This window comes from Lissotriton vulgaris, chromosome 6 (assembly GCF_964263255.1).
Source record: "Lissotriton vulgaris chromosome 6, aLisVul1.2, whole genome shotgun sequence".
Classification (NCBI taxonomy): domain Eukaryota; kingdom Metazoa; phylum Chordata; class Amphibia; order Caudata; family Salamandridae; genus Lissotriton; species Lissotriton vulgaris.
Window position 1 is genome coordinate 350,702,723 of NC_141694.1, and position 19,849 is coordinate 350,722,571.

The following is a 19,849-nucleotide window of genomic DNA, read 5'->3' on the forward strand; positions in this document are numbered from 1 at the left end:
GCACTAACTATATATCGCGCACCCGCAATCCACTGCTGATGATGTCACATATTACATCATTCATGACATGGTCAGTGACATCACTGATGACATCACTGATGACATCACTGATGACATCTCAAATGACATCACTGATGACATCACTGATGACATCTCATTTGACATTACTGATCACATCACTGATGATATCATTCATGTGATAATACGATGAACCTCTTCAGACTCTAATATAACCTTAGATACAATCAGTGTAAACAGACACTCACAGACTGTCACTCATCCATGGAGTTACTCACACACCTAGTCAGTCATGCAAAGAATCAATCACACCTCCATTTCCTCAACTATACAGTTATACAAACTTTACTTATTCAAACATATACTAACACATATTTACTCTCTTATACAATCCCTGATACAAGTTCACAATGATCCATACAGCCACTCACACATTCACTGGCTCTTATGCACAGTTATTTATATATGTCAACTCTCACATGTACTGTGTTTTACATATGTACTTACTTTGACATGTAGCACTGAGATATCCATTCACTCACCAATACACTCATGCACACAGTCAACCGCCCATGCAGCTGTTTCCACATGCACTTTTGAAACCATACATCTAGTGAATCAACTGCTCACACATCTATGCACAGAGTCATACACCTCCCAGCCACCCACACACACACTCAGTCTCCCATACAAATACTTGGGCAACCAATCAATAACCCATATAGTTACTCATATAGCTACTTATCCACACATGCAACAGTTTACAGAACAACAGACATAATGATGCACAAATTAAGACAGTTTAGTCAGTAACCCATGCACTCAGTGAGACACATTTAATCACTCACTCATACAGTCAGTCATGCACCTACTAAATCCTTCATCCAGACACTTATACATCCACTCATTCTTCAATATGTAAGACATATTTTAACTTTACAGAAACATACAGTCACTGGATGTTGTCATCAGTGATGTCATCAGTGATGTCATTTGAGATGTCATCAGTGATGTCATCAGTGATGTCACTGACCATGTCATGAATGATGTAATATGTGACATCATAAGCAGTGGATTGCGGGTGCGCGATATATAGTTAGTGCAACTAACTATATATGGAATTTCAATGGTTTTGTGTGAGTAAAATAAGGTTTTGTAAATGCGAATTCCTAACTATATATGGTCTATAACCTATGGTTTTTTCAGTGAATTTTCAAGGTTTTGTAAATGCTAATTCCTAACTATATATGGTCTATAGCCTATGGTTTTTTCAGTGAATATCTATATATACATACATATATAAACATATATCATCTGTATATCTATATAAATACAAACATAAATGCATGCATACATATACTTATATGCATACAGATGAATGTTATTTACAAGAAAGTTGAAAAAACACTAATAAAAGCAAAGCTAAAAAGCCACCTCATTACAAACAGAATGGCTTTAACTTAAACGAGGGCGAGATCTATTGCATTTTCAATGCTTGTTTACTTTGGTTCCATCAAGAAGGCATTCAGATGTGTCACACATTTGCCATAAATTCTGAATGTTAGCACTCTAGTTGCACATTAGATCACTGTAGTAAAGCTACTGCTCACCAGGGACGTCTGCTGCTGGTATTCAAAGTGCATGTTTCAGTCTGCATGTCAGAATTTTTTTAATGAAATAGAAGAGGATTTGAGAAGTCACTCAAAATGATCCCTAATTTTTCTTTCTGAAGCACTAATCATACTTTCTATGGCAAAATTAACCCCCTCATGTTGTTCCTTTTTAAATTGAGTGTTTTCAGACTTACCACTTCATTCCAATCAAGATGGCTTCTGGTGTGCCATACTTTTGTCATAAGTAAGACTGTTAGCGCTCTAGTTGTTCTTTAGAACCCTCTGGGACATTCTGTCATTGGGCTATACTTGGGGTACATCTGGGTGATATTTGGGCTACATTTAGGCTCTTTTGTCTGTGGTGGCCATCTTGGGAGACTGTATGTCAGAATTTTTTAATGAAATTGAAGAGGGTTTGAGAAGTCACTCAAAATGTGCCCTAATTTTTCTTTCTGCAGCACTAATCATAATTCATATGGCAAAATATACCCCCTCATTTTGTTCCTTTTTAAATTAAATGTTTTTAGAGTTACCACTTTATTCCAATCAAGATGGCTTCAGGTGTGCCATACCTTTGTAATAAGTAGGACTGTTAGCGCTCTAGTTGTTCTTTAGAACACTCTGGGACATTCTGTCATTGGGCTATACTTGGGCTACATCTGGGTGATATTTGGGCTACATTTGGGCTCTTTTGTCTCTGGTGGCCATTTTGGGAGACTGCATGTCAGAATTTTTTAATGAAATAGAAGAGGATTTGAAAAGTCACTCAAAATGTGCCCTAATTTTTCTTTCTGCAGCACTAATAATACCTTCTATTGCAAAATATACCCCCTCATTTTGTTCCTTTTTAAATTAAATGTTTTAAGAGTTACCACTTTATTCCCATCACGATGGCTCCAGGTGTGCTAAACCTTTGTAATAAGTAGGACTGTTAGCGCTCTAGTTGTTCTTTAGAACACTCTTGGACATTCTGTCATTGGGCTATACTTGGGCTACATCTGGGTGATATTTGGGCTACATTTGGGCTCTTTTGTCTCTGGTGGCCATTTTGGAAGACTGCATGTCAGAATGTTTTAATGAAATAGAAAAGGATTTGAGAAGTCACTCAAAATGTGCCCTAATTTTTCATTCTGCAGCACTAATCATACTTTCTATGGCAAAATATACCCCCTCATGTTGTTTCTTTTTAAATTAAATGTTTTAAGAGTTACCACTTTATTCCAATCAAGATGGCTTCAGGTGTGCCATACCTTTGTAATAAGTAGGACTGTTAGCGCACTAGTTGTTCTTTAGAACACTCTGGGACATTCTGTCATTGGGCTATACTTGGGCTACATCTGGGTGATATTTGGGCTACATTTGGGCTCCTTTGTCTCTGGTGGCCATTTTGGGAGACTGCATGTCAGAATGTTTTAATGAAATAGAAAAGGATTTGAGAAGTCACTCAAAATGTGCCCTAATTTTTCATTCTGCAGCACTAATCATACTTTCTATGGCAAAATATACCCCCTCATGTTGTTTCTTTTTAAATTAAATGTTTTAAGAGTTACCACTTTATTCCAATCAAGATGGCTTCAGGTGTGCCATACCTTTGTAATAAGTAGGACTGTTAGCGCTCTAGTTGTTCTTTAGAACACTCTAGGAGGCTGCAGTAGAACACAAAGGAATCAACTGACAGTCTCTGTCCTTGTTGGATGTACATGTTTTACTGAGAATGTCAGACTTCATTTTCACATGACTGAGAAAGATAATGTGAATTTACAGAAAATATGCTTTCAGTTTAGCTTAAAGATCCCCTTCCAAACCACTGTGGGAAAATCATGAGATATTCGTTTTCTTTCAAACAATATTCATGATATCACAGCAGAAGGTTTTTCACATGGTAAAATCACCTTAGAACCCACCACAATTCCTAAAACGAGTATGGTACCATCAACAAATGATTTATAATGTAACTAAAGTCCTAAAACCCTCTATTAACTACAATGCTTTTTAATGAGGTGATATCATGTATATTGGTCCCAAGATGGCTACCAACACTTCTTGGATGAAGTGCTGACAGCCAATCAGATCAGATGTGTGGTTAGGCTCCACCCAGATATATATCTTTTTTTGAACCTAAATTACTCAAAATCCACTGGAGCACATATATTGAGACCTAGCAAAGGCACATCGGGCTAACAGTCCCTACAATTTTGCCAAGTTTTGTGCAAATCCATTCAGCCGTTCGAGCTAAAAGTGAGGCCAACCGCCCTATGGAAATTAACATGGGAAAAACGCGTTTTGAGACCCCCCTTTTTTCTCGGCCCCCCCTTGACGAAACCCCCCCAAATTGTCAGGGGCTGCTCAGAAACAAAATGTGCAATTTTCCTGAAAATTTCAGCCGATTCCGTCCACAAACGCCAAAGTTATTAGACATAGAATTTTCAAAAATCCCATAGAGAAAAAATCCTAACTATATATACCTCCTGGCGACCGCCAGTAGGTAATATATATATATATATATATATATATATATATATATATATATATATATATATGCTATTCATTACCATTGTTGAACGTGGGAAGAGGACATGACTCATGGGAGGCAAAGCCTTGAGAGGATAGCGGTGATGCCTCTCCTCCCACACTACTGCAATGCTAGTGGAAAAATAGCATATTATCAGTCAACACAATCTGCATATAGGTTTTATGTCTTTGCATTTTTTTAATGGGTATTTGTTTTAGGCAAACCTTTACACCCAAAGCCAGGATGCAAAGGATTACATTTTTGTAGTAACTGAAATTCACATTGAAGAGGTATTGTGATCATTGTAGCAACTGCAGTGGTCGAAGTGGGGGGAAAAAGTAGGGGAACTGTGGGCGGAGAATCAGAGGGCGGGAATAACCCAATGATTGGATCAGTGGGTGGAGTCAATGATGTGGCCAGAATGCGCAAACATCCCAATTTTTTGTATTTGTTTGGCATTTCACTGCCCAGTTTAATCAACCAATGGATACACATGATTATTTAAGGTTTAATATGAGTTCTTGACATTAAAATCCATTCACAAAGTGGGATATGTTTCTAATCACAGAATGTCCCAAATACGATAAAATGTGGAAGCTCAAGCCTTTTGTCTCCATGCTCTGGAGTTTCTGTCATCAGCATTTCTCCCTTTTTCCACAACAGCAGTTTAAACGTGAATGGCAAAATATCCTAGTCTGCAAATATTTTGCCATATTTGCCTCATAATAGCAAGATCTGAAGAATGATTTGACCATTTAAACTAATAAATTGTTTGTAGCTTAAATGTATCAAAACTCAAAGAAAATGTGACTAGTGTTGCTGCTGAGTGGACAGACTATTGCAAAGGTTGACTGATCACCAATCTCACTGCTGCATTTGTATGCTATACTGGTTATAATAAGGCAACATCTTTGCAGAGACTGTTAGCATGTGTACACATGTCAAAAAAATAACAATTAGAAAATATACTGCATTACACTGTAGCCTTTTTTAATGCATAATTTAGTCAACACTGTGGAATTATTTTGTCCCCCATTGCTGCATATTTAATTACAGTGGCCCCAGAGCAGACAGCACATGTTAAAATGCTTGTAAATGAAGCAGAGAGACTGTGAAGTTTGCAAAGTTAGTTTGGTATGCGTGCAAATCCTGCATTGCCAATCCATGTTGAGTTGTTCAAAGCAAAAGTTAAGCAACCACAACGGCGGACTATAGATGCTGCACTTCACTATCCGTTTCCTTTTGACCAATTCATCAGTGCACAACAACTTCTGTACCTGCTGTTGTTCGGTACCACAGCTACGCAGAATGGAAATTTTTACTTGATTTGGAATGGTGCACCAGTACTCTTCTTTATTCAAAATGAAGCAAAGAGTCATAAGGATAGGTGTTCCTTTTTCTTTTCTGATCTTTTAATTTGATATAAAATATCCAGACATTGCGTTTTGTTCAAATAGATAACCTAAACTTCATCAGGGCTTTTCAATTATCAATGAATTGTTGGAATATTTCCAATACCTTGAATGATGAATTCATAAGGTTCCTTCTTTCTGTATAGGAAGCTGAATCATCAGCAAACCATCAAAATGGCAAGTATTAGTCGAGCCTAACACTTGCTGTTTTGACGGTTAGCTGCGCGTTTGTAGCGCAACTGATGGGCTTTTAAGCGCATAGCTATTCGCATAGATAATTATTAAAGGAAGGAACACCTATCCTTACAAATGTTTGCTTCATTTTGGATAAAGAAAAGTTCTGGTGCACCATTCCAATTCAAGTACAAACATCCGTGGTGAGTTGCAGCTACTACTGCTGTAACAAGGCCAATGGAGGTACCTGTGGGTGATGTGGACTGGCCTCAAGGGCAAGGCCGGCCTTAGCACTGATGGCGCTCTGTGCATTATTGTTTGTTACTGTCCCCAAATGACCACCTCCTCCATGGATTCCCTCACTACCACTCTTTAACAGTGCCCATTAAGTCTCCATAACAACACACTCTCAGATATATTTAATTTGATTTACTGCACCACTCATACCATTGTATGGTGTCAGAGCACTTTACATCACATACATTAGACAAAGACAATCAATATGTGTGTAAATCACTGTTTAGAAAATGTTACATAAAACTAAGGACTACAAGGTGTAGGAGTCACATGACAACCATACTATTAGGCTGTATAGTTGAATAGTGAATGGTCTGGAGAAACACAAACTCAGAATTTAAAACGTAATAATATCGTTGGGGGTTTTGTTTAATAATCAGAATGGATTTCTATCCAAAAGAACACTTTTTGCAACGTTAGGATAATAAAAGACTGGAGGTAAAAACATACCACTCTAATTTATACCTTGCAGTTGGTATGCAGCTCTTAGATGACAGTTAATAGCTCAGTGTTCTAGGTTAGAATTTTAACTTATTAACTGCAAGTAACAAAAGGATCTCTCTGACAAAAGCAGTAACCCACTGACCTATTTAAATTATTTGCACTTTGTGATCTGCATGGTAAATAATCTTTGCAGCAGACACATTAACCATCTTTTCTACCTTTCCGTGAGTCAAAATTTCCATTAGACACAACTCAGATCTCTCTCTAGAAAGAACATTAATCACCAGAGTCATCATGACATTTTTATTATTGCCGAAAACTGCTGTAGGCCAGGAAGGAGGCAGCAAGCACTTTTAAAACCATAATATACTTGCAAACATGATACCTCCACCCAAAGTCAGCACCTGCTGCGGCCACACCGGTTGCACCGCCCTAGAGCTGTCCCTTCTCAAGGGTCCTGTGACCTCAGTGACAGAGTCACTGTTGCTCTAGGATGTGCTGCTTCATAGGCCTGCCTGCAAGACTGGAGGTGAACTTCAGTATGTATTGTGGTGGACAAGCCTTGAAAGTTAACCTACACTTGTCATGACTAAGGTCTTGCAGGCCTTCTAAGGTCTAGCATGGGATTGTGCTCCCTCAGGAGAGCGGTCTGGTGGACTGGTTTTTAAAGCTGAATCTGGTTCCCCAGTTCCAAATTCAGCTGCTCTGACCATGGTGCCACATCCTCTCCCCAACTGAACACCATACTGCCCCACTGACAAAAACTCACAATTCCTTCAACTACAATCCAATTGTGTTCCGCTATAAACACATGGATGTGGTTCAATTTAAATTACGCACTAGGGAAGAGTAATATGCTGCCTGCAAAAAAAAAGTAACAACATCCTGAAAAAAGAACACTCATATGGAATGCAAAATATAGCAAACCATTTGAAATGTAAGCAGGAACAACATGGTTACCTTAATGCTTTAACACTCACTATTCAGAAATCAGTGAGCGCTTTTGCCTGAAAAGTTAAAGGCATGACTACAGGGCCCTGAATGGACCCATTTAAATGTCCATTGCTTATATCCTTACAAAATGTAAGCAGTATGGTAAAAGACTACATTCCTGAACACAGAGCCATAGTACACATTTTGTTTTCCAATCCATGCATTGCAGTACCTCCAGGATTGATGCACTAGTTTCAAGCCCAGGGAAAACAAAGACAAGAAAACAAAAATAGCACTTCACTAGCAAACTCTGTAAAAGTGGGGCTAATGTGTTTGGGTGTGAATACAATCAATCTGGCCACTTTGCTACCACTCTGTCTTATTTTATTTAGTTATTTATTTTATTTTTCATATTTTTACTCTTTTATTTTCTGATGTTGCACTTTGGAATTAAATGTCAGAAAAATATGCCATTTCCAGCTAGAGTGTTTGTATTTTGGGATCCATTTCACAGGGGAGCAAATAAAAGAAAGGAGAGGAAAGAGTGAGAACACCTTCTTGAAGTCATGGTTTTCGGTAGAAGAGGAACTGCTAGACAGAAATAGAGGGCAGAAGAAAAGAGTGGGGGGGGGCAGCTGAAGTGGCAGAGCAGAAATGGACACTGTCTTTGTCTTCTCTGGGCAAGAAGGAAAAGACAGAGGGCCTAATTTATGGGGTTTTGCCGTATGGCAGTTCCACAGGCCTCCCTGCTGCGCTTCCCTATGGCAAAAGTAAAGGGCAGGAATGCACTGTATCTACAAGATACAGTGCATTCCTGTCCTTTTCCCCTGCGCTGGTGCACAATGGGCTGCCTGCGCCAAAGCAGGCCCCTTTGAACCATGGTGCAAGAGTGCCTGCGTTGCGGGGATGATTATTTTTGTACAGGAAGGGAAACCTCTCTGAACATAAAAATTATCACAAGAGGCTCTTTCCTCTTTCTATGTGTGCTGGAAAATGCAGCACACATAGAAAAAGGAAAAACAAGGAGAAATAAAGATATTTCTACTAGTTGTGTCTCCCTTATGCCATTCCTGAGGAGGCATAAGCTTTTGGCACTGCCTCAGATTAACGACTTCTTGTGAATCTGAGACAGTGTCAAAAGGCCATGGATGTTGCTGGGAACACACATTGCACGCCCCTTTAACGCAAAACACTATGTTAAAGGGACTGATATTTATCAAGCAACATTAAGCCAAAAAAACTGGCTCAGTGCTGCCTGATAAATATCATATAGGCTTCTGCGCCACGGAACGTCACAAAAAGTGACTTTTACGATGGCGCAAGGTACCTCATAAATGAGGCCCAGAGTCTTGTTACTTCTCTGCCGCCCCGCCCGTCCCGAACACCAGTAACGCAGAGCTCTATCTAAAGGCCATGGCGATTTCTTGCGTCCTGGGATGCATTTTTTAAATATAAAAGGGAACTGAATCTTTGGAAATAAAGAAGTAGGGTCACGTCGTGCCCTGCAGTATACACTCAAAATATCAAGTTTTTAATATTGATTTGCATTAATATCGATTAAAAAATATAGAATGGACACAATATCGACTGGACAGAATATAGACTACAAAAATATCGAATAGGATAGCAGAATATAGAATACAAAAATATACAATGGACAGAATATAGACTACAAAAATCTCGAATTTGAGGTAAGTAAGGTAATATCAATTTTTAAAGGGTTTTTTATGTTAGTATATGTTAGAAAACTGTATATTTATTTTATTATTTATATTAATTAATTTGTTTATGGTATTTAATTTTTGCGTAATATAATTTGGTAGTGGGTTGTGGGTTTATAGGGGAATAGGGTGGGAAGTAATTTAATTATAATTAATTAAATATGTTAATTTATTTATTAGTATTTATTTTGAAATAATTGTTAAATAATTATTAATTAAAATATAATTGGTAATTAATTTTAATTAATTGATTAATTGATACATATGTTAATCTTAGTAATTTTATTTTTCTGAAGTGGGTTGTGGATTTATAGGGGAAATGGGTGGAAAGTTATTTAATTATAAAAAATTAAATATGTTAATTTATTTATTTGTATTTATTATTAATTAATTGATAATTAATTATGAATTGGTAATTAATTAAAATATAATGGGTAATTAATTTTAATTCATTTATTAATTGATAATATGTTAATTTTTTAATTTATTTTCTGTAGTGGGTTGTGGGTTTATAGGGGAATAGGGTGGGAAGTAATTTACTTGTAAGTAATTCAATTTTTAAATTCTTGTTTTTATCTAATTTTTAATAATTTTTTAATTGGTAAATAATTTGTATTAGTAGGTAAATATTTTTATTTGTATTTTTAATTGAATAATTAATATATTATATAAAAGTGTTAATTATTTTAATTAATTTGTAATGTTGCACTCACTGGAGTGGGAATAGTAATTTTTACCCCTACGCTATCCAACACTTTCCCCACGGTTGCACTCTTTGGAGTGGGAATAGTAATTTTTACCCCTACACTATCCTACGCTTTCCCTACTGTTGCACTCTCTGGAGTGGGAATAGTAATTGTTATCTCTACACTATCCAACACTTCCCGGTATCCAAAGCTTTCCCTACTGTTGCACTCACTTGAGTCAGAATAGTAAATGTTATGCCTACGCTATCCAACGCTTTCCCTACTGTTGAACTCTCTGGATTGGGAATAGTAATTTTTACCCCTACGCTATCCAACGCTTTCCCTACTGTTGTACTCTCTGGAGTTCTAATAGTTATTTTTTATCTCCCGCTATCCAACGCTTTCCCTACTGTTGCACTCATTGGAGTGGGAATAGTAATTTTACCCATACGCTATCCAACGCTTTCCCTCCTGTTGCACTCTCTAGAGTGGGAATAGTAATTTTTACCCCTACGCTATCCAACGCTTTCCTTACTGTTGCACTCACTGGAATGGGAATAGTAATTTTTACCCCTACGCTATCCAACGCTTTCCCTACTGTTGCACTCTCTGGAGTGGGAACAGTAATGTTTACCTTCCCGGTATCCAATGCTTTCCCTACTGTTGCACTCACTGGAGTCGGAACAGTAAATGTTATGCCTATGCTATCCAATGCTTTCCCTACTGTTGAACTCTCTGGATTGGGAATAGTAATTTTGTACCCCTACTCTATCCAACGCTTTCCCTACTGTTGCACTCTCTGGAGTTGGAATAGTAATTTTTTCCCTCCCGCTATCCAACACTTTCTCTACTGTTGCACTCATTGGAGTGGCAATAGTAATTTTTACTCCTAAGCTATCCAACGCTTTCCCTACTGTTGCACTCACTGGAGTGGGAGTAGTAATTTTTACCCCTACGCTATCCAACGCTTTCCCTACTGTTGCACTTTCTGGAGTGGGAATAGTAATTTTTACCCCTACGCTATCCAACGCTTTCCCTACTGTTGCACTCGCTGGAGTGGGGATAGTAATTTTTACCCCTACGCTATCCAACGCTTTCCCTACTGTTGCACTTTCTGGAGTGGGAATAGTCATTTTTACCCCTACGCTATCCAACGCTTTCCCTACTGTTGCACTCACTGGAGTGGGAATAGTAATTATTACCCCTACGTTATCCAACGCTTTCTCTACTGTTGCACTCACTGGAGTGTGATTAGTAATTTTTACCCTCCCGCTATACAACGCTTTCCCTACTGTCACACTTTCTGGAGTGGGAATAGTAATTTTTACCCTCCGGCTATCCAACGCTTTCCCTACTGTTGCACTCTTTGGAGTGGGAATAGTAATTTTTACCTTCCCGGTATCCAATGCTTTCCCTACTGTGGCACTCACTGGAATGGGAATAGTACATTTTATGCCTAAGCTATCGAACATATTCCCTACTGTTGCACTCACTGGAGATGGAATAGTAATTTTTACCCCTACGCTATCCAAAGCTTTCTCTACTGTTGCACTGTCTGGAGTGGGAATAGTAATTTTTACCCTCCTGCTATCCAACACTTTCCCTACTGTTGCACTCATTGGAGTGGGAATAGTAATTTTTACCCCTACGCTATCCAACGCTTTCCCTACTATTGCACTCTCTGGAGTGGGAATAGTAATTTTTACCCCTACGCTATTCAACGCTTTCCTTACTGTTGCACTCACTGGAGTGGGAATAGTAATTTTTACCCCTACGCTATCCAACGCTTTCCCTACTGTTGCACTCTCTGGAGTGGGAATAGTAATTTTTACCCTCCCGTTATCCAACGCTTTCCCTACTGTTGCCCTCACTGGAGTGGGAATAGTAATTTTTACTGCTACGCTATCCAATGTTTTTCCTACTGTTGCAGTCACTGGAGTGGTAATAGTAAATTTAACCCTTTCGCTATCCCATGGTAAATATATTGTATATTTTTTATTAATACTATGTTTATCTATACTACTATTATAAAGAGAGAACCCAAACCTTTTGGCAAGGTAAACTCGGGAACCACAGCGCCTATCTTCACACCCAATACATTGTTGTAATCCTCAGGGTGTGCAGATGGACATAGGCTATAGAAAATTTAAAAAAAACGTACATTTAAAAATATAACTTTAAAAAAAAAGTAGTGCCCTGAAGTAGCGCCGGCCGCGACGCTGACGGCCACGACGTAGCGCTGGCCGCAATGTACGTGATGACGAGGAGGAGCGGCGTTGAAGTGAGAAGCTCGGGGAGGAGCGGCGGCTCAGATAAGGCTTTGGGACACAGGACGGGAGGGAGCTGGTGCAGGAGGTTGGCCCGGAACAACTGCGGTAAGGCTCAGGGTCTGGGGGCAGCATTTCAGGCTTGCGAGGAGGAGCGGCGGTGAAGTGCGGAGCTCGGGGAGGAGCGGGGGCTCAGGTAAGGCTTTGGGACACGGGACGGTAGGAAGCCGGTGCGGGAGGTTGGGCTGGAACAACTGCGGTAAGGCTCAGGGTCTGGGGGCAGCATTTCAGACTTGCGTGCACTCCCGCCCCGGCCCCCGCTGCCACGACATTGTCCGGGACACAGACAATGCTGTGGCGGTCGGGGGCCGGGGCGGGAGTGCACGCAAGCCTGAAATGATGCCCCAAGCCCCCTTCTGCCCCAGGCAACGCTGGGGCGGGCTGCTAGTATATATATGTATTAAAAAAATATTTTTATTTACATTAATTATTTATTAATTTCAATGTTATTTAAGTATTTTAAGTATGTTTAAGTTAGTTATATTTATTATTTCGTTAATTTCAAATTACTTTTAACTATTTAAAAAATTCGATATTTTGACTATCTATATTTTTTACAACGATATTTTTGATTCAATATTTTTGTACTTACCTGTTTGGAGATAGGAAGTCGATGTTTTGGCATTCTATATTTTTTACTCGATATTTTTGTAGTTCTATATTTTTGCCATCGATATTGTTTCAGTGATCCGTGCCCTGCCAATCACGCCCACTTTGATCACAGAGCGACTATGAATGGCCATGTGTTGTGTGTGACTTACTTTAATGCGTGTAGTAGAATTGAACCTGTTTGAGTTGCAGTAACTCTGGAATAGCTGTTGGCATAACTATGGTGAATAACAGCTGATTGACTTTTTTAAAGTTCGTTTTTTGTATTTTCTGTCTTTGTGTCCCTACTTAATTTTTCCATTGCCCCTCACATTTTTTGTAGATAGTCCCAGTTTTCCTGCCACTGTCCCGCCCCTCTCTCACAATTACACAAAAACACTGACTTATGTATGCAGAGTCCTCTGCACTGAAGAATACTTGGTGAGTAGGGTCTACTGGTATATCACCATGATCAGACTAAAAAGTGTTAAATCAGTGCATTGAGATGAAATCTTATTACAAAGGCTTTGGTAACCTGGCCAGTTGTTGTCGTCCATAAAGTTTCTTCGACCTATCTTCTCATATCGCCTGTACTATGTTAATAACATTCACTTTGACTTTTTCCCAGTAGTAATAAATAATCACATTCATTTTCATGGGCAGGGCACAAACATATATAAAACAATGCTTTTGTAAGGTATTAATTCTATAAGTAATTTCAATAATACCTTAGGTAACTTAGTTATACGGCCCCAGGCTCTGTCTCCAGATTAATTAAGAGAACTCTAGAAACCTGGAGTCCAAATCTGCTACACATTAATCATCTCTTCGCCGGTGATTAACCCTTCATCATCGTGTTTTTTTTATTTTTTTTTATATAATTTTAATTATTTTTCCAGAAATATTTAACATGTATGACATTTCGCTATTAAGTTTGGTATCAATGAATTACATAAAAAGCGTTTGGTGGTGCCTATCTTTTCCGACCTCTGCCTGACATAACTTAAGCATATAGACATATGAGCATTCTGCCAATTCTTGTGGGTCGATTGTCAGCACATTTTTTTGGATAATTTGCTGTGTCATTTGGCAATTGCGTGTTACATAAAGATCGTTTGGTAGAATGTTCATATAGACATACATATACATATTTCTTTTGGGACATTCCGCTTTTTACTTTGCCATACGCGTGTTACGACTGTATATTTCTCAGGCACGTGTGTGACGTAACATAAACATATAACATGTAAGCATTCAGCTCGTTGCCGTGGATCGACCGTCAGCTCTATGGGTTGTTCTCTCTGTGTGTTTCTTTACTACTGTCTATGGTGGTTTGTAGGGGTCAAGGAAGCTATCTAAAGATGACCACATCTCTCTATTGGCCTTTCTCCAGGGTGTATGTCTTAGTGCAGTTAAGTCAACACCTCTTAGGAACGTCACCCAGTTCAGCCATCCTTTAAAGGTGGCCTTGGTGGTGTCTTTCCACTTGGCTATTACTGTTTTTGCTGCACTTGTCAGGAGGAAATCTAGAAGGTATCTGTCTTGTTGTGAGTGCACGTCTGGGTCGAGGTGTGCTGTGGCTATCATGCTAAATTCTTCTTTTAGGGTGCAGTATAGGACCTTATTGATATAAGCGAATACCTTTTTCCAGAATTTGGTGACTTTGCTGCAGTGGAAGATAAGGTGGGCTAGGTCTTCTATTTCTCTATCACAGTTCCAGCATTGGTTGTTCTCCCTTAAGCCTAGTTTCTCTAGTTTTGCTGGAGTGCAGTATGCCTGGTGCAGCAACCAGAATTTTGTTTGGGCTAATACTGGCGATATTATGTTGCGTTTGGGGGCCCTCCATATGGACTGTAATTCTTGTTCTGTTAGTTTCGTGACAGTCTGTTTTTCCCAGTATTCTGTGCTTTTGGCGTTGAGTTTTGTGGATGTGGGGCGGAGGAGTTTGTATAGAAGTGATATCTGATGGCCTGTCTTGTTTATGTTTTCCATGTATTGGAATATTGAAGGGGTCAGCCTGTCTAGGTTTGCATTTTTGATTGCTGTTTGATTGCCAGAAAATTGTATAGTTATACGTCAGGGAGGGCATACTTTTCTTTCATATTGTTGAAAGTTAGTGGCGAGCCCTTCTCTTCTAACTGAGCAGGATGCGAAAGGCCTGTTTGTTTCTAGGTAGCTATGTCGAGGGGTCCGCCTCTGTATTTGATTTTGGGGTTTGCCCAGATTTAAACCCATAGGGAGTTTTTGATGCTCGTCTCTTGTTTTTGGTCTACCTTTAGCAGAACCTGCTTTGTTATCTTGATTTTAATTTTCCTGGGCCTACCAGCACTGTTTATCTTTGCGGAGATGTGGGCTGGTGCAGCACTAACCTTTTGTGTGGGCGTGCTCTCATATGCTTCCGCCGCTTATCGTCTATATCCTCCGCTGCAAGGCGCTGCGCTCAGGGCGCTTCAGTACTTCCCGTCTTCTGCACTTCTCCCTCATCTAAGTTGGCGTCGCCCAGGCGACTCTTGGGTTTCAGTTTCGCCTGTCTTTATGTTTGTTTTCTTTTTTTTGATGATGCTTCTTTGCTTAACTTTTCCTGGGGCTACGAGCGCTGTTTGTCTCTGCGGAGATGTGGGCTGGTGCTGCACTAACCTTTAGTGTGAGCGCGCTCTCGTATGTTTCCGCTACCGGTCGTCTATATCCTCCTCGGTGCCATCTTCATCTGCTGCCCGGCCCCTTGGTGTCCCTCCGTAAAGTTGTTGTTTTCCTCTGCATTCGTTTGTTCTGTTGGCACGTGTATGTTCCTGATCCCTTCCGATTCAGTCCGAACCTTCTCGTCGGACTTTCTGTGTGGGATTCGCGCTGTTTATTTAAATTTTCCCCTGGGGTCTGACGAGCTCCCTAAGAGAAATCTTGGACAGATTCTTGGCAAAAGAATACTATATTTATGCTACACCTCACTTACTTCTTCCCCCATACTAAGCTTAGGTTAGGTACATCGGGGTAGGCATATTTTAGAAGAACCAGTTGAGTAGTTGCAGCCTCTGCTATTTATGTATGTATTAATCTATGGTTTAGGAACCATACAATGCTCTTACAGTATTATTTTATTCTACTCTTTATACTGTATGTATTATATTTTACAACCAGTTTTACGATTTGTGCAGTTAATTTCTTTTGCTTGAGAAAGAAGACTGTTCAATAAAACCTTTTTATTGAAAACACCCGTCTATCTATTTCTCTGCACCTCTAGTGAAACGAAGCATGCACGATTGACTGAGTGAAATATATTTCTATTGTTTCCACGATTCTGAAGATCAGTTGTATCGGGGGGAAACAAAGTTGTCATGTTTATGCGGTTGTCAGAAACTAATCCCTTCTTATGAATTCGAGAAAGTTTCTAGTGACCTCTGAGCAAGCTGGCACTCACAATTAAGTCTAATATATTCGATAGAGACCTAGTAGACATCAGTCCTACGTCACATCTATAGTATATGTTATTCCAATGCACAGAGCCCATTGGTAATATAGGAATTACACTACATTATAACAAATGTGCAGTAGTGCACAGAAGCTAAAGGCAGCTTTTTTTCAAGGAGTTATATTACTCACGGTATAAGTACAACTTCCATTTGTGACCTTGAAAATGTATTCGCCATAGAAAAATCCCTAAATAGTTCAGTTTCAGTGCTCGTTTTCTGTTAAAATTGACTGCAGCACTCATGATATATGAAGGCTCTGCATATAATAACAGAGCGAGGGACAGAAATACCAAAATAGTACGCATTTTGAATAAATAAAAAGTAATAACAGTAATTCAATAAAAAAGGAAGACATAAATATGATGACAGATTATGTACAGTACTAGTAAAGCCTTTATTAGCCCCGGAAGCAGGCTTCATATTGCAAGCTGGAGAACAATGAGCAAGTCCGATAATAAACCAGCTTCAAAACTTGTATTCATGTAACAGGAGATGTTTGAACACTTTTGAAAACAGTTTTTTGCTAAAATACCAGAGTAATGTACGATGATGAAGAAATATAGGTAGTTTTCATCCATGTTGTGTTTTGGCTCTTTTTTTTACTTAACTGAAAAAGCAAATCTGGCGCCCTGATATTTTCCCGGGGCATAGCTTCAATGGTGCAGCAGTTGCAGTGGCACCAGGGCCCAGGGCAGGGAGGGACCTCTGCATCCCAATTACTAGATGCTTTTTTACTACTGAGCATGGCGATAGAGGGCCGATTTTCAATGCTAGCATTAGGCCCCATTGCTCCCTTGCTATGCCAATTGATTTGCCCCTAGTTCTCCATCTATTCAAGATTTCCTTTTTAAGTCTCTCAAAAGTATCCTGATTGAAAATCTTTTACTGTAGTAGCTTCAGTCATTCACCTTAGAGTAGGTTTGTCAACTCACTCCATGTCATTACAGACACCAGGGTCTTTAGAGTCGGCGTACCAGATGCCTTGTTAAAAGTAAGGTGAATAAACACCTGCATGCCTTCTCCTATCACCTACGAGACTCTATTACTGTACCCGAATATAGTGCTCTGGAGACCAAGCGTGTTGCTGGGTCCTTGTAGCTGGCCCAAACTCCATCCTGGTTGGCCTGAACTTGTGACTTTGTCCTGGTTGGCATGACCAGATATCCCTAATTGGCAATTTGTGCTTTTTGGCACTATTTTCACTAGAAACGTTAAAATTCAATATCTGGTTCTATTAATTGGATTCCTGTTGTTCTGGTCTTGTTTTATTTATTAAAACGTACTCTATTTCCCTAAAACTGGTGTGGGCTCCTTTTGCAGTGTATTTCTACTGTTTTACTGTTTGAAATGTTGCACAAATACTTGACACATTGCCCCTAAGTTAAACCTGACTGCTCTGTGCCAAGCTACAAAGTGGGTGAGCACAGGTTAATTTGGGGTTTGCTCGTGTATTATCCTGCCAAGGATTGTGGTTGCTGCATTACTAGGTCTTACCCCCCCAGTTAACCAACAACCCATGAGAACACCCGCAAAGTAATGTAAAGCAGGGCAAAGCTCGGATTGTGTTACTTTCAGGAAACTTTTCAGGCCAAAAGTATTTTTTTTGCTACAAAGTAAATTCAGGCTTAATTCAGAAGCAATGTGTAATGCATTTATGTAGCACAAAAGTGAAAACACAAAACAAAAACAAAAAAAACAGTTTAGGACAATAGTCAATTCTTATAAATAAATCAGGACCAAAACCTCAAACATTCAATCAGTAGAACTGGAGATATGCAATTTTAAAAGATGTTAGTGAATATAGTGCCAAAAAGCAGAAAGTGCCAGGTTTCGAAGAGTTGCATGTCAAGGATTTGTTGCACAGCTGGGGTGATGCGCTGTCCTGGTCAGAGATGTGTTGTGCAGCATTGGTTCGGAGACGCTGTGATGGCTTGAGATGCAAGGGCCTGCATTGTCATCGAGGAGGCCATCGACAAAGGGGTTTGTGTTGTGTCATGCACCAACAGGTTCCAAAAAAGCTGCAGGGCTTGTGATGTGGTGTCCTGCATCATCACCAAGGCTGCAATCAATGAGAGGCTCGTTTTGCAAGAGGCTGCATCAGGGGTGCATCGCACAGGAGCAGTTCCATGGGGGCTGCTGGCTGTGATGCGAAGTCCGTCGGTCAGGAAAGTCCACGCAGCAGAGACAATGTGTCAGTTCTGCTCAGGTTGCATCGGGCAGCAGAGGAGAAGCGTCAGTTTTGATTGATCAACAGATGGGCAGGCACAGCACCTTCAGGCCCACTCTCGAGGGTCCAGGACTGGGGGTTGTACAACTTCAGAGTAGGTCAGTCAGCTAGCCCTTGGAGTCAGTCTGGCAATCCTGGGTTTAAAAGATGCAGGTCCAGTCCTTCACACCCTGGCAAGAGGGAAGCAAGCAGTAGCTTAGGGCAGCAGGGCAGCAGTTCTTCAGAGCACCAGTCCAACAGAGTGGCTGTCCTTTCAGCAGCACAGCAGCTGTTCTTCCTGGCTGAGTTCACTAGTCCAGAAGTGTAGTGAAGAGTTGAGGTCTGAGGCTCAACATCCATACCTGGTGCCCACTCTTAAATGTGGGCAGCTTCCAGAGGATTCCACCCACCTGAGGCATCAGTCATTCCCTTCTTTCCTGTCCTAACCCCAGCTTGTATTGGGTTACAAACCCTTTGCGAGAGTACTCAGAAAAAACCTTTGTTACGTTCAAGTGTGGTAGGTCACAGGTCCTCCACCTTGTTAACTCAGTCACCCATCCTGCCAACACCTATCTTCCCTTTGTAACACTGTCTGGAACTACTGTCAGCAACACCTAATCATGTAGCCCAGGATCAAGCTGCAGGCACCAAATGGTTAAGACAAATCATACCAACTTTCTAAAAGTTATGTTAAAAAATATGACTTTACTGTTAAAGGGGGCTTTGAATTAGAATTCTTTAGACACCAAACATGATTTGTCTACCTGTTCCCATTTGAAGTCACAGCTTAATAAATGTAATAAGGTAATTCCAATATTATCTTATGGGAGATGTAGGTCTTGCAGTACCGAAAACAACTTTAGAAGTCTCAGTACAAGGACATGTAAAACTTAAAGGTACCTGCCCTATATTTTAAATAAACTGCACCCTGACCTTTGGGCTTTTCAGGTCCTAGGTACATTAAGGGTAACCTATATGTATTAAAAAAGAAAAAGGTTAAGGCCTGGCAAGGGTTTATTGCCACGTTGAAATGGCAGTTTTAGAACTGCATGCACAGGCTACAATGGCAGGTGCGAGACATGCTTTGAGGCAGTAAGTAAATGGATGGCACAATCAGTGCTGCATGTTCACTAGTAGAATTGAATAAAAGGCCATAGGTTCAAGCAGTACCTCTTTACTAGAGTCTTGCAAGTAAATAAAATGTGCCGATTGGGTTAAGAAAATTCTACCACGTTTTCAGGAGAGAACACAAGTGATTTAGCACTAGTTCAGCAGCGGTAAAGCACCCATAGCCTAAAGCCAGGAAAAATGAAGTAAAAATAACAGGAAGAATTAAGGTAAAATGTTAGAGGAGTATCATGCCAAGAATGCCAGATCTAGCAGGCTAGTCACTAGAGAGCAACAAACACTGGGGAAAATTAAACATTTTGAAGTTCAGAAAAACTACACCT